Source organism: Monodelphis domestica, chromosome 7 (genome assembly GCF_027887165.1).
Source record: "Monodelphis domestica isolate mMonDom1 chromosome 7, mMonDom1.pri, whole genome shotgun sequence".
NCBI lineage: Eukaryota > Metazoa > Chordata > Mammalia > Didelphimorphia > Didelphidae > Monodelphis > Monodelphis domestica.
In genome coordinates, this window is record NC_077233.1 from 92,423,402 (window position 1) to 92,439,713 (window position 16,312).

General features: G+C 37.3%; 1 protein-coding gene across 3 annotated transcripts in view; it reads left to right on the top strand.

Moving 5' to 3' along the window:
- QRICH1 (glutamine rich 1) overlaps positions 1 to 16,312 on the top strand; it is a 68,586-nt gene that overhangs the window by 1,698 nt on the left and 50,576 nt on the right. The gene's annotated exons all lie outside the window — the stretch shown is intronic.

Consider the following 16,312-nt stretch of genomic DNA (forward strand, 5'->3'; position numbering starts at 1 on the left):
GAGGGGTGGGGGCCGCGGGGGTGGGAATGAGAAATCTGGTCTATTTCTTTGCCAGGCATGGGGGCGCGCCCGGATGGAGGGGGCGGGGCGGCTCGCTGGCACTGGGCTGTGGCTCTCTGGGCCGACCGGGAGGGGCGAGCCTGGGGCCTGCCATAGCCGCGCCTCTGGGGAGCTTGTCCCCCTCCCCCCGCTAGTTCAGTTGTAGGGGTGAGCTTTGCTCGCTTTTGGGCCGAGGCAGGCACGAGTCCCGGGATGGGAGGGAGCCTCGCCCCGCTTGCGCAGGGAAGGGGGGGGAGCGGGCACGCGCGGTTTGCCCAGGCGTGTCGCCGTCCCTCTTGTCGTCCATCTCCCTTTCCCCCCCCCCACAGCTTACTGACGCCCCCCTGGGCCCAACTAGGCTGTGGTCAACGTGACGTTTGGATGGGGCTCAGCCTCTTCTCAGCAGGGGCGGGGGATGGGGGGCCGGTCCGGGTTGGCCCTTTATCCTCCATCCGGATCTAGTGACCAGAGGGCTGATGAGCCGGTGCGTATGCTTAGTGCAGAACCGGCAGCCTCTGCTCTGGTCCTGTGGTGGAGAGTCCAAAGCCTGGCCTGGAGGCTTTCTCCGGATCTATTCCTGGTTCTGTCGATTTCATGTTGGGATAGGGTAATTTGTTTATAAAGGGATTCTTTTCGGTACTACTTGTCTCTTGTCTTTGAAAATTGATTCTTCCATAAGCACCCCCTCTCCCCCCAATACATTCCCACTGTGCCCTATTGCCTAGAACTGGAAAGAACAACTGGGAGATGTTGCCTCTGTAATCTTCATCTGTCATCCTATCCCCAGGCTTTATTTGTCTAAGGGCCGGAGATTGCTTCATCTAGAAAGTTGGCCATGACAGAACAGAAGATCCTTTTCCTCCTCAAATCTGCAGAAATCTAATAAAATTTAAGCAATTAAAAAAAATTGTAGGGGGCAGCTGGTTTACTCAATGGATTGAGAGCTAAGTCCAGAGATGGAAGGTCCTGGGTTCAAATATGGCCTCAGAAACTTCCTAGCTGTGTGACCCTGGGCAAGTCACTTGACCCCCATCTCCTAGCCCTTTTCACTCTTCTGCCTTAGAACCAATACACAGTATTGATTCTACCACGGAAGGTAAGGGCTTTAAAAAAAAATTGTAATTTTCAGAAGAAATTGCTGTTTCAGGAATTGCCCTACTACATAACAAGACACTTTTTTGATTCATTTTTTTAAACTCAGATTTTGAATCCCATTCTCCTTTGTATACTGTATTTTTCATTTTTTCCCCTTATTCTAGGCTCTGATATGTCTAAATGCTGCATTGATCTACCTGAATTCTAGAGAAGCATATTTTCTAGGACAAAATGATCCTAAATCTGTCTGACAGTTTTGTAGACCTAAATTTTGTGGTGGAAATGAAGGGAATGTTAACAGTAATTGGGAAAAAAATTAGGCATTTAGTAATAACATGTAGTCCTCTTCTTTCCAACTTAATTGTCACATTTAAAACATCAACACTTAAAGAGACTGAGGATGGAGAGAACTAATTTGCTCTTCAGAATCTTACTGAACAACCAGCAGACTACTTAAAAGATTTGTTGACTGAGTGACAGTTCACATGCCAGACTTATGTTTACCTATTAAAATTAACATTACATTAGAAAAAAGTTCCATAAACTATCCTTGGTATTTTCTGGAGCTGTCAACTGGAACTTTCAGTTAACTTTAAAGTAAAGAACTTTGTCTTTGTATCCAGCAACCAGTTGTCTGGCATAATCTGTTCTTCTCTAAACATAAGAAAGTTTATGATACTGCCAGGTTTCAGGATTAGGTATTAACCTTTTTATAGACTGTACCCAATTGATCAGCTAGCTTGAGATTAAACTATTGAATTGCCAATAACTTCCAATAACTCATAATTTTTTGTAAATGTTAGGCTACCATTTTTTTAGTTGGTATAAAAACAATAAACCTCAGCATTAATCATTTAAGGGGCACAATCTGTTTTGCCCTACCAATTTTCTAAATAAATAATTTAAAAATAAATAAATTGGATGATTTTAGTATATCATGTATTTCCTGTATTATTTCAAATAAAAGGTTAGCATGGTTTAGTGAAGTGTTGGACTTTGAATTAGGAGCCCTGGGTTCAAATTCCAACTCAGTGTTTGACCATGGACAAATGTTTTATCTTCTGAGGATTTGTTTCCTTCTCTGTAAAAGAATCATCATAGTACTTTCATTACTATCCCATAAAATACAAATTTTCATGGAAACTCTGTTGAAGTAGGCAGGAATTACTGTCCTTGTTTACTGGAAGAGAAAGCTGAGGGTTAGAAAGTTTATCTCCCTGGAGTCAACCTCAGTACTAGAGCTGAAAACTCAAATGGCTTACTTTCCTTGACTACTAACTTTACCTAGTGTATGATGGGAATCTCCCTGTTATCTTAATGTGTCCAAGTGATGCTTTTTGCCAGAGATTTTCTAGTACTTTGTCTCTTGGCCAAGTGATGTGTGTTCAGTGTTCAGAGTAGCTGACTTTTTTTGTTCCTTGGCATATATTTGGCCTAAGCTTTTCATAGTATTTTTGCATAGTGTCTAGGCTGCTTGTTATTTACTTAACTCTTCCTTTTTCTTTTTTCTAAAATGTTTGCATTGGAACCTGCTTTCCTTTTCTAAAATGGAAAGATTGAATTGTGCTTTAAAATCCTGGAATTAAATGGCTCCATGTTTTATTGTTTAAACTAGAATTATATAATCGTAGGTAGAGCTAATAGACTGTTGGGAAACCAAATTTTTAAATTCTTACTTGAAAATGTATTTTTTACAAAATAGTAGTGTAGAATAAAAATGTTTCTGAATTAATGACTCATTCTGGTAAACACCGTGGCTAGATGACAATGGATTATTTCAGTCACAAACTTCAGAGTGTTTATTTCTTTGAAAAGAGGCATATGCCCCCTTTGAGCAAATAGCTTACAGATTGGGAGTGATTCAGTTAGAACAAGTGTATAACTTGGTAAAATGAAACTGAATTAAAGAAAAAGAAAAGAAAGAAAACCTCTTACCTTCTGTCTTAGAATCAGTGTCAGTTCCTAGGCAGAACAGTGGTAAGGGCTAGGCAATTGACTTGCCCAGGGTCACACAGGAAGATTGAATCCAGATTTGAATGCAGCACCTCCTGTCTCCAGGTCCTGTTTCTGTATCCACTGAACCATGTAACTGCCTTAGTAGTTGCCCCTTAGAAACTTAATTTTAATGCACCTCCATATGAAGAAAAATTGAATTTGAATTGGTCCCAGTTAAGTTATAAATTACCTACAAATCCATAAATTGGACTCCTACAGTGAGCGCAAAGTTTAATTGTTGTATTCATGAACAGAAGCCATTCTAATAATGAATTTAAGAGGTATATGTGGTACTGGCTAGAAAGCAGACTGTAAATGAGACCTTTTGTCCTATCATTTATGAAGTGCCAACTGATAAGCTTTGTATTTGTAGCTCATAAGTGGATGTTAGGGATAGAAAAGATTGTGAATGACTAGAGTGGTGTAGTTAAATATATGGAGAGGACTTACAAAGAAAGTGAAAAAATGAAGATTAAATTCTTGTTACTCTAAGAGAAATTAGACAATAATATACAAAAAGCACCTCGATTTTAGTTTGAGATGAGTAAGTAGCCCCTGAGTTTTAGTAGGTCACAGTAGCAGATGAGCAAAGAAGGAGAAAGAAGGTAAGTGTGAGCAGCACTACTGAGAATGAAATACTACTCAGTCATATTTCCTTTTTTTAAAAGTTGCTCATTTGGCAAATCTGCTAGCAGAGAAGTGACAGGAGAAATCTCTTGGTAGATGGACAAAAGGTGTTGAAGTGCCGTTTGTTTTCAGACATGGCAAGAATGTTTATTTTGCTTATGCTTATTTGTTACAATAAAGGTCTTCTATTGATGGTAAAGGAGTAGGCTATAATAGAGATATAACATTTAAAAATACACAGGAGCCCCAAATGGCAATTTTGTTACTACCTTTTAAAATTTAATATGCTCTTTAAAAGTGTACTTTTGATAGAAAGTAAGCTCCTTAAGAGAAAATGTTATTTCTCTTTTGTTTTTGTATCCCCAGGGCCCAGCACATAATAGGCACCTGCTAAATGATTGTGGGTGTGTTTTTAAAACTATGTAATAGTTGTAAAATTAGTTATTGAATATTTATAAATAAAGTAGTTATAAAAAAGAAATAATAGGAAGACTGCACTCCTAATATGTTAAGAATAATGTCTTGCATTCAGAAAGTGAACTGCTTTTTTTGTTCTATGCATCAACTTTGGCAGTAGCTAAATTCTGACAGGGAATGGGACTAGCCTATCATTTTAGAAAAACAAAATTGACAGCTTTTGTGAAAAAAGTTCAGGATGTAGGACGTGCCCTTATTTCCCATTGTAGAACTTGTGAGCCATAACATAAGTGTAAGTTTCATTTCAGAATCATAGAATTTCAGAGTTTGAAGAGACTTAGCAGACCTGTAGGCCAACACATTCCCAAAAAAGAATCTCTACTACAACATAGTTGATAAAAGATCATATATTCTCTGAAGACCTCTAATGAGGGATAATCCAGTAATCTAGGGCAGCCCATTCCATTTTTTGTTCTAATTGTTAGAGAAAGCAATTTTTTCTTAAATAAAATTTTTGCTTCTTTTAGCATTCACTAATTCCTATTTATTTTTACCTGTGGTACTAAGTAGAACAAATCCAACCTCTCTTTCACGGAACTGGACTTAAAATATTTGAAGACAAATGTGGTATCCCTCCTAAATCTTTTTCCCCTTAGACTCTTAGTATTCCAAGTTTCTTTCAACCAGTTCTCATGCAGCATGATTTCAAGGGTCTCTTATATTCTTGTTTTCTTTTTCTGGATATTTCCTAAATGGTAGTGCTGAATACCAAAAGCAGTACCAGGAAAAAGTTTGGTGTCACTAGCACTTGATTTTTTCTGGAAGCTATGGCTTTCTATAGTCGAATTTCAACTGAATTCTTTAGCTGCCAAGGCATAAGATTGATCCATTATTAGCTTTCAGTTCCCCAGAATCCCAGATCTTTTTCATATAAATTACTGTTTAATTATATATACTTTATTTTAACACTTGTAAAGTTGATTTTTTTTTTAGCCCAAGTCTAAGACTTTACATTTAATCTTATTAGATTCAACTCATTTGTTCTAGCCAATAAAGATTTAAAAAAAAAAAAACAAAAAAAAGCTTACCTTCTGTCTTGGAGTCAATATTGTGTATTGGCTCCAAGGCAGAAGAGTGGTGAGGGCTAGGCAATGGGGGTTAAATGACTTGCCCAGGGTCACACAGCTAGGACGTGTCTGAGGTCAGATTTGAACCCAGAACCTTCAGTCACTAGGCCTGGCTCTCAATCCACTGAGCTACCCAGCTGCCCCCAATAAAGATTTTTTTAAGAGGTAGGGTATTCTAACTCATCTACTGCATTGGGTATCCTGACTCATTGGCTGCATCAAGTATTCTTTTAATATTTGAGTCATCTGGAGATTTGATAATAATGCCATTTAGATCAGTATGACCTATGGGCCACATCTAGTCTGCTGCCTGTTTCTTCATATGGTGTATGAGCTAAAAATGATTTTTACCTTTTTAAATAATAAATTTTTATTGGAACACAGCCATTTTCATTCTTTTATGTATTTGTCCATGGCCGCTTTCCAGGTACAATGGCAGAGTAGAGTAGTTGTGACAACTCTATGTTGTCTCTGTGTACTCTAATCTTGTCACTGCTGCTTGGTACACTAAAAATGGCAGTGACTGCATTTATAACAACTATTTCCATTGCCAAACATATTACTATTCTGTGACTTTTCTTTTATCACTAATGCATACTCCTATCAAAATAAGAAAAGAAAAGAAAAAAATTAGAATGAAAAAACCTTGAATTTGTTAGTTTGGGGCCAAATTTGAAATTTTTCTAAGGGAGACTGCTCATAATCACTGTTATTGAAACCTGAATGTCTTTAAAATTAACTTTTGCTGTAGATTTGTTAATATTAGTGAATTCAAATTGAAATTACATGGAAAAATGGTGCTTACATGCAAAAACTTATATTGTGATAAAGTTAATTCAAGGACAACTAAAGTTGCTTGAATCACAAGTCATCTCAAACTTTACTTTGTATAGTTCCTATCCCATTAAAAAATTGAAACTGTAAGGCCTCTTTTTTTTTTTAGCTCAAGCTACAGTTGAAGCTATATGTTTTTGATATCAATGCATGTGCCAAAGAAATGTTTCAAAACTAAGAACAATTGAGGAAGTTTTTCATTTAACCTTCAATTTGAAGTAATTAATCTACAATATTATAATATACAAATAATAAGAAAAGAGTAATAGAATTCTATAAGTGCTTTCTAAGTGGTAAATATACAGAATTAAAATTATTTGCTCATGGATTGATAACAGTATTTTGCAGACCTGTTTATGTGAAAAGATATTTTCAGAGATATGTAACGTTTCCCTAAAGATTAGCATTAACAGATGTATATTCAAGTTAATTTTAATGATAGGGAATACTAACTTAACCCCCCCCCCCATTAAGTCAAATATTAACCCCCTCCCCCAAAGTTCTATTCTCATTATTATATTTTTAATTATTTAAAAACTTACCTACTATCTTAGTATTAGTTCTAAGACAGAAAATTGGCTAGGGCTAGGTAATTGGGGTTAAGTAATATATCTAGGGTCATATAGCTAGGAAATGTCTGAGGCCAGGTTTAAACTTAGGTCCTCCTGTCTCCAGGACTGACACTATCCATTGTACTACCTAGCTGTCCCTTCATTCTCATTATTAGACATGTATTATTAAAAAAAAAAAACTACTCAATAATTATTATATTTTAAGTAGCACCAATAAATAAATTTGTGGACATTTGTTTCCTGTCATTGTTTACTTACATACTTGTCTCTGATTTTCTTCTTGGCTTATGAAGGCTAAAATACTGTCTGGTCCTTTGCAAATATTGTTTCCTAATTCCTGATCTGTGCCTTTATTTAAGTCAATGTCAAAAAGGTATTAGATGTTATTCCAAGATGATGGAATAGAAGTAGTATAGCTGAGCTCTCTCCCACAGTTACTTCCCCAAGGCCTTGAAAATTAATAAGACCAAATCTTGATCAGGAAATTTAAAAATATATATCACAAAGAGTTAATTTTCCATTCAGAGTCAGCATGGGATACAGGCAAGTCTCTGGACACTGGGATACAGACTGAATGAAGGCCTACCTGTACCCTGTATACAACAATAAGAGGGCTCAGATTTGACACAGAGGGGCTTAACTCTGCCAGGACAAGGAACCAGGCTGTCACTCATTATTCAATAATGGGCTTTAGACCTATTTGAAGGTGACAATCCAGAGCAAGGATTATCTAGACCTTAGGCTGTGTTCTGAGAAAAGAACAAGTATGGAAGTAAGCAGTAATGAGGTGGCCTTGATCCTAGGAATGAAGTCTCCATTCCAACTTCTAGTCTAATCTGAAGTCTACAGCTGAATAACCAGGGCATGGAGTCTAGACCACTGGGAAGCTTGCGGTTTTGTCACTCTGAACCAGCAGAACTTTCCTTGATGGCTGATAGTGACTAAATCCAGAGCATTACTGAAACTAAATGGGTCAAACCCACAGACCTTGTGTTTTAAGTCCAAACCTAGGGGGTTAGGAATAGCTTGCATAGCTCATACTGGGGTTGGAGAGAGCAGATATCAGACTTTGGCGTGGGTTTGCAGGTCCCAGGCTTTATCTGCCCCTGAGATCCAGGTATAACACAACATTCAATAATCTGTGAAAGCTGCAGCAAGACTCTAGAAAACTGGATAAAACCCAGCCCAACTGTTCTTTCTAGAAGTGTCTAGAATTAACAGAAGCCCAAAATAAGACTAGAACAATGAGCAAACAAACCTCCCAAAAAACATTATTGTGACAGGAATGCCCAGAACACACAAACCCAGAGGATGACTGTGAAACATCCAGAAGCAAAGCCTCAAAGCAAAACATACCTTGGGCACAAATTCAACTAGAATTCCTAGGAGAGATGAGGCATGTTTGTTTTGTTTTAGAGGAAAAAAGATTTCATAAAAGAAAGTTGTGGAAGAAAGAATTGGAAAGATAAATAACTTAGTAGAAGAGTTAGATAACAAAATTTTATCCAAGCAACAGACTCCTTGAAAATTAGGATGGATTAAAAGAAGATATTGACTTCATTTGGCAACAAAAAATAGTAAAATAAAGTCCAAAAGCAAAAAAAAGGCAAAAAAATTTAATAGAAAACTGTGAAAGATGTATTGCTAAAAACAACTTTCTTAGGAAACAGATTAAGGAGAAATTAACTTAAGACTCATTGGACAACAGGAAAACCATGACCAAAAAAGAACCTAGACGTGTACTTTAAGAAAGCATAAAAGAAAACTGTACAGGTCTCTTATCTTAGAAGTAGATGGAAAAGTGAAAAAAGACACCTGTCACTTTCTGAAACTCCAAAATAAAAGCTTCCAGGAATATTGCAACCAAAATTCAAAACTTTCAGACCTACAAGCAAACAGAAAGAAATAATTCAGGTATCGAGGAGTTATTGTTATTTTTTTAATTTAATTTACGGAGGTGGAAGTGAAGGTATATATTTGTTAATTAGAAAAGTAAAATTTGCTTTTAAAAAGGTATAGCTAATGTAATGTAGCTAATATTAGAAGAGAAACTTAACTGGGGAAAAAATCTCAACAATTTCTTTGATAAAGGTCTCATTTCCAACATATAAGGAACCGATTCCAATATAAAAGAATAAGAGCCACTTCTCAACTTAATTAGGAAGTTTTCAAAGGAAGAAATATCCAAGCTATCAATAGCCCAATGGACATAAATACTCACAAATAATTAAAGAAATGCATTTAACTAAAGATGTGTTTTGTAAGTTTGTAACCTACTTCTGGAGTTATTGAAGCTTAAAACTGCACTAAGACTGGGAAAATTCTGTACACAATTCAATATAGAAAGAATATTAAAACAAAACAGAATGCTATGTAACTTACAGCCAAGTTTGGCTCCAGAGAAGAGATGAGACAATAAATGCATCTCTCTTGCAGAAGTGGCTCAATATAGAATATTACATACACTTTCATGTTTTGTTAATATCTTGATTAGTTTTTATGATCTACTTTTCCCCCTATTTTATTTGTTATAAGGGAGGGCTTTTGGTGTAGGGATGTATTTGGACATAAAGGTTTTGTAAAAAAAATAAAATTTCAGTTATAGTAAAAGATTATCTAAGCAATTAGTTGGAATTCTAATTCAAAGTTGTTTGTTTTAAAGCATAATAAAAACTGGGAATTAATGGAATAAACATTTTTATACTGCCCTATATGTAATTCTCCAACTTTTGTGTGATTCATATTTATCAGTGCTACATTTTTGTATAATTGCTTTCTAATTTATTAGTAGCTGACTTCTAGTTCCCAGTGTTCTGGAACTTCAGGGAGTACTTATGTGATGACAGTGGATGCAGCTAAACTAATGGAAAGGGTTTTGGACTTGGGAGTAACAGATCTAAGTTTTCATCTCACTTCTCATGAGTACTGGCTTTGTGACTTCTCAAAGTCAATTTATTAACCTATAAAATAGGAATAATAATACTTGTGTCACTTCTCCAAAATTATTGTGAGACTGCACACGATTGGTGGAGCACTAAATTTTAAATCAGAGACCTTAGATTTGAATCCCAGCCATGCTCCTTGACTAGCTCTATGACCTTAGGCAGATTTCTCTAACTTTGGGGGAGGGGAGTCCTCAGTTTGGATCAGTGAATCAAAAGTGGGGAATTAAAGAGATTTATCAGATGATCAATAGGAGTACAGGAATAAAATGTGGGGCAGGGCCTGCTCTGTTTGGATGGGCTTCCAGTTCCTCTTTCCCTCCCTCCCTCCCTCCCTCTGAGAACTGAAAAGCAGAGGCAGGCAGGCAGGCAGGCAGGCAATGAACAGGCAGAGGCAGTGTGGTAAATTGGAGCCAGTCAGATGCAGTCAAGCCAGAGGATTGCATCCAGGTGGAAGATGTCAGTAAATCAGCAAGCATTTATTAAACACTTATTATTGTCATGGGGCTTGTAGATGCAAAGACAAAAAGTGAAATGGTCTGTTTAACCCTTATGTTTATCTTCTCTGGGGGAAACAATATACATATATAGGTCCAAAGTAATTTTAGGGAAAAGGTACTAATAGTTGAAGGGATCAGGAAAGGCTTTCTGTTGAAGCCTTGAAGGAAACTAGGGATCTTAATTGGAAAAGTAGAGGAGAGAGTCTTTCATACCTGAGAGATGGATTGTATGAAAAACAATATGGAAGCCATTTTATCTGGAGCAAAGCATTTCTGAGAGGAGTGATAGCCAGAGAAAAGGTGGTTGGGACTAGGTTTTAAACAATTCTTAATGCTAGAGGATGGGAATGAAGAACAAATTTGTTTATAAGGGAATTGAAGATACCATGAGGCAGAAAGTAAAGATGGGAAATGGAAGAGGAGAATAGATTTCAGTGTCCAGTTTAGCTCTGCAGATGACATCACAATTTTGTGTTTTGTTTAGTTTTTGTGGAGGAAGAAGAGTGGGATACTAAGGCTTCATCTCTTAAAACAGATCTCAGCTTCCTATACAAACTTATTATAAGTCCCTGGTTTTGGAACCCTTCAAGAACCACCTCTCATTATGCAGAGAACCAATATCTGATGTGATTACTGATGCTGCCAGCTGTCCAATGACCACAAATACCACATTCAAGCCAGGATCTTCAGAGGCTGATCAGAATATGACCCATTGAAACCAGCTGTACACCATTTGGATGAAGGACTATTGTCTTCTGCCAAATTTAGATGTGACTCTAAAAGAGGAGGATAACTCAGCTCAGATACTTCAGGTGATAGGTGGGGCATTCCCCAGTTGCTATTTTCCATGAAGCTGAACATTTGCTCTACTGTGACATAGCAATTATTGATTAGTCACTTGGATTCTATAACAGGGATATGTTGAAGATACTTAGCCACAGATTTAGAAGGGACCTTTCCCCATTAGTAAACTAGAAAAAATATAGAAAGTCTTCTCTATGTTTTGAGTTCTCACTTTGGAATTGTGCTACCTCTCTTGTATTTCTAGCTGGAGGTATGTAGGCAATTTTTCTCTCTTCTCCCTCCCAAACTTCAGTGGTAGCTATGAGCATATGGCAGTGAAAACCTACCCTCACCTAGGCAAACCTGAGGCTGGACCTAAATTTCCTGACTGCCTCTTCTGCTTTGTGGGGTTTTTATTGTTGTTTTGTTTTGTTTTTTACCTGAGCACATGTTTCTGAACTGTTATCACAAGATATGGGAATTTCCAACTTTGACTGCTACCTGAATTTCAGAGTTTTGAGATTTCTGTGTCAGTACTGATTGCCCAGCGGGAGGTGATTCCCACAGCTACATTGCTTCTCAAAGGAGATGACTATCTTTAGAATCCTGAACTGAAGGTCCTGAAGAACTGTGCTTGACTGACCAGATCTGGACTTGGGATGTTGTTTGGACAGTACAGATCTAAATGTTTTTAAAAATAAAAGAAAAGAGAGGGAAGAGAATATACCCCCAAGGGGAGGCTTGGACCCTGAGGTATGGAGAGAGAAAACTCCCTTCTCAAAGTGGGATTCAGGGGAGACAGCAAATGTAACAGATTGGCTCAGAGAGAGGAGAGGGGGTTTGAAGATTTTCCCCCTTTTGCTTTCCCTCCTTTGCTAAAGCTGGTCTCCCCAATTTGCTCTTGTCCCCCCTCCGCTACTTGGGACCAAAGGTCTCCCCTTGATTCTGTTCACTCATACTCAGCTTGGGGAACAGATAACTTTAATGTTAACTCAATCAGGTAATACAAATGGAATAATGGGCAGGGAAGAATGGGAAAAGGAAAGTGGGGAAAGGGGATCCCTGTCTCTATCTAAACCCTTTCTCCTCCCTCCTCAAGTTTGGGGGGGAACTCAGGCCTTGGAAGCTGAGCCCCCTGAGAGAAAGTCAGGTTGACTCACCCCTGGGCAACAGGAGCTGAGGTAAAGTCTGCTCAGGTTTGTCTTCAGAAAGTCCCTTCAATTGGGAAGTGTTGGGGGAAAGGATTTCTAGTCACCAGCAGGAAAACTGGGTAACCCTCAGGAGAAAGTCTTTATCCACCTTCTCTCTTCGAGGTCTCAAGACCTAGAGACCCTCTCTGCTCTCAATCAGTCAGTCCTCTCTCCTCTGGAAATTCATTCCTAGGGCCTCTCCCCTGTCGATGTGATCAATTTCACATACTCTTCAGTCTGGCACTTTTTCTTTAGTGCCAGCCTCTATCCCATGAAGTAAATGTCAAATATTTGTTAAGCAGTCTACAAAAGTTGTCATACCTTCTAGGATTGATTTGTGTATAATGAGTTATTTAAAACATTTTAAATTTGAGATTATACATTGTTGGTGTTCTAAGTAAATAGCTATATATATATATATATATATATATATATAAATAATAGCTGTTTTATACCTGATATCTGGTTTGTGAATTAACTACCTTTTCTAGAGGGGACCCTTTTTATCTTGTTTCTAGAGACCTTAGGGATGATCAATACCTAAGCGTTACCATAGATATTTTCTTCCATACATAGGGATGGAGGTATAAATAAGCCAGAGTGAGGGGAAAGCCTGACTTCTAGTTAAATTTGGGCCACTCCCAAAATGAATCTAGGTCCCACGTGAATCCAGAATAAGATTCTCCTTTTCTGGGAGGAGACTCATTGGATCACAGATCACTGAAGAAAGACAAGAAAACAGCCCAAGAGAAAATCATTTCTGCCCAACTGACTGAATTTGGATTGGGCAAACTTGAGTTTGGAATCAGCAACCAAGACTTTCAAGAATGTCTATTTAGCATAAACTCTTTTGGGTTCCGAGGCAGAAGAGCAGCAAAGGCTAAGTAAGCAGTTAGGGTTAAGTTAGGGTCACAAAGTCAATCACTAAGCTAAGAAATGTGAGGCCAGATTTGAACCCAACTCCAGTCCTGGCACTTTATCCAAACTCAACTGCCTAGCTGCCCAGGACACACTCCTAAAAGGAAAAAATGTTGCCAGATTTGTGGGTTATTTTTTTTTTGTTTTTGTTTTTTGTTTTTGGCAATTACAGGTAGGTTAAAGAAGGCAACTCAGAAAAGGTGATACTATAGGAAAATATCCACCTAATCAGTTTTCTGATGTGCCTACTGCTATATGCCTACTTCTGTATTAAAGACAATAATTGATATAAATTAGAGACATAATTTAGAGCCATAAATTCCTATCAATCATTCTTTGTGGCTTAGAATTCTAATAGTGACTTTCTTAAACAGGTAGAATGGTGTTGCACACATCCTGAACTACCTGGTTATTAGAAGATTCTGGTTCTACTTAGCCCTCAGTGTTTGCTTTATAGCATAGCTCCTTATGAGCAGGGATTGTGTGTCTCTTTTTATATCCCTAGCACTTAGCATGGTGCCTGGCACATAGTAGGCACTTAATAAATATTTACTGACTTGTAGATTAACATGTGATAGCGAATATTTACAAAACACTTCAAGGTTTACAAAATACCATACATGTTACCTCATTTTATCTTCATGACAACCCTGTGAGTTTTATGCTATTCTCTTTTTATAGATGATGAAATGAGTGGAGGGAGATTAATTGACTTGCTCAGGGTCATAACTACTGGTGTCTGAGGCAGGATTTGACTTGTTTTCCTTATTCCTGGCTTTTTACTTATATTACCTAACTGCAAAGCAAGATATGATTATTGCCTGTATGTACCGCCCCCCCCCTCACAATTAATGTTTATAAAAATCTTAAATAAAAATATAAAATAAAACTAAAAATTTTATATATTCCCCCTTCTGCTCTTACTTTGGGCCATTTGTCAGATAGTCATATGCTCAAGATATCTTGGGAAGAATAAGAGTTCTATAAAGTAGAGTTGTCACTTTTTCCTTGCCTTTCAGCTTCTTGCTATTACAAAATATTAAGCCAAGATTAGAAAAAAAATAAACACTCAATCACATTGCTTCATTAAAAATTAATATTTTACTGAGAGCAGAAAGGTTTTATGAACCATTAGTAAATAAAATTATTTAATATATTCTTTCATCTTGTATTTTTATTTAGTTTTTTCCAGTTTTCAATATATATTAATACAGTAGGACATGTACATAATTTATAAGGTTATATGGATATTAGAGATGATCATCACAATTTTTTTTACTGTTGAGGTGCCCAATCAGAATGATTCAAAAGCCAGTAGATTACAATACTTTAAGGTTTCCTCTAACTCCTGTTTTCACAGTTTATAAACATAAAATGTGAGTTTTAATTAGAATGTGTATTGGATTTTGTTTCTTAGAATGTAGTATAAATTTGTATTTTTTATTTTGAAAGAGAACTATAGAAATCCAGATGGGTGAACTACACACACAAAAAAAAAAACATACAAAGTAATCTGATACCTTTTTTGTTTCTCTGTCTAATTCAATGTTCTTCCCATTAGCTGCTTGAGGTATGTTTTTCCTTTATATATTACACATATTTGTTTTCTTGTCTTAGTTTTTTTCCCACTTCAAAAAAAAAATACATCAGTTTAAGTACAAATTATTTGCACTGCTTTATTCCTTGAAATAAGACATAAGAAATAATAAGAAACAGTAAGCAAAACTAAACATAGTGAAAAATTCTAGCATTATATACAGTGTTCTACACCCAGAGGTCCCCAGGTTTTGGAAAGAAACTGGAAGAAATGTTTCTTCATATTTCTTTCAATTTTGCATTGAGGGGGGGACTGGCTTGGTTATTATAATTTTGCAGTATTAGTAGGTATTGATTGTTTTTCTATTTCCATTTACATTATTGTCTCCATTTTCCTTTAAAACACTTACCTTCTGTCTTACAATAAATACTGTGTATTGGTTCCAAAGCAGAAGAGTGACAGATTAAAGTCTGTTACATAAACAGTATATAGTAACTGCACAATTAATACTGTTGGTGTTCTTGAATAGGTACATTATTCTCATTTAACCAATTTCATCTTTAGGTTCATTTTGGAATATAGGATACTTTCTTCATAAACCATATAATCAATCTCATTTCTTAGGTTTCAGCAACAGCAGTTCCTTTGAGCCTTTCTGTTGCTTCCTTTGGAGTTAACATTAGATTTTTCTTGTTCCTGACTAGTGATAATTGACTGCTTTTATTTGAGTATTGACAGTTCTAAGGCTCAATTGTTTCTCCTAGAATGCTTTAAAAATTAATATAACTAGCTTATAGATTATTCAGATACTTTGTTTTTCATTCTGATCTCTTGTCATTGTTATTAATATATTTACATTACAAGTTGCCAATCTTACCTACTGAACTGGGTATTTCAAACTCAGCATATCCAAGAGAAAAACTCAATATCTTTCCCCCAAAAAAATTCTTTCCAACTTCTCTGTTATTGGCAAGGGCATTCTCTCAATAACCCAGACTTGAAATCTTGGTGTCCCTTATTCATAATGCTCTAAATCCCAACCCTGTGCTTTGGCACAGGCTCTCTCCATACCCAAATGTTATCTTACTTCTGCCTACTGGCATCTCTAGCTTCCTTCAGAACTTAACTCAAATCTCATTTTCTATAACAGTCCTTTCCTGGTTTACCCGGGATTACCTCCTATTTAGATTATATATATATATCTTATATGTACATAATAGGGCAGCTCTCCAGCCACTGACCCCCACCTGACACCTAGCTCTCACTTGTAGCTCCTAGTAGCTGCTAGCATGTGGCAGCGGCCACACCCCGGGCAAAGGCTTTGACAGGCCGGCTAAACCTTGAGAGGGTAGCCATGGGGTCATCGACCCCTGGTGAACCAGGGCTTTGCTCACCCAGCATGTGAAGACTGCTTCGGCCGAACAGATGGAAGAAACCAACAAGAAGGTTCAACGGCTGAGATGGCGATGCAACAAAGCACTGTGGAATGCTCAGGGCATGTTGGAGCACAGAAGACAACACAGCCATCCAATGCAGCTGAGGAAGTCTCCAGGTGTAACGACCTTTCATGCCACTGGACCCAGGCTTCCAACGCTGAAGAGAGTGGGACTGTCTCTGTGCATTGACTTTTCCACTTAAATCTCTTTCACGCACAAGTGTCTTTGTGCACACTCATCTATCTTGGACTTCAAAGTCACATGAGGGTACACCATAGATGAAAACGCACAAAGACAATT